Source organism: Octopus bimaculoides, chromosome 21 (assembly GCF_001194135.2).
Source record: "Octopus bimaculoides isolate UCB-OBI-ISO-001 chromosome 21, ASM119413v2, whole genome shotgun sequence".
In the NCBI taxonomy this organism is placed as follows: Eukaryota; Metazoa; Mollusca; class Cephalopoda; order Octopoda; family Octopodidae; genus Octopus; species Octopus bimaculoides.
In genome coordinates this window covers 36,382,522-36,382,895 of record NC_069001.1, presented here as the reverse complement: position 1 = coordinate 36,382,895, position 374 = coordinate 36,382,522, and positions in this window count along the sequence as shown.

Here is a 374-nt window from a genome sequence, read left to right as displayed (position 1 = left end):
AAAAAAAAAAAAAAAAAAAAATGACCGTTTCAAAATACAACAATATTTGTTTCAACACACGGTTTCACATCAAGAATCTCGTAACACAAATTGATAAAAATGATAATTTTGCTAACAATTCTGTCAGCCTTACGTATTTCAGCAATATCAAAGTTAAGTATAAGGCAGTGCACTGGCAGAGTCGTTAGGGGAAAAATGCTTAGTGGCATTCTGTCTGTCTTACATTCTGAGTTCAAATACCACTGAGGCTGACTTTGCCCTTCTTTCTTCCTTTCGGGGCCGATAAAATAAGAACAAGTTGATCACTGGGGTCGATGCTATCGACATATCCCCACCCAGATGAACTTGCTGGCCTTGTGCCAAAATTTGAAACC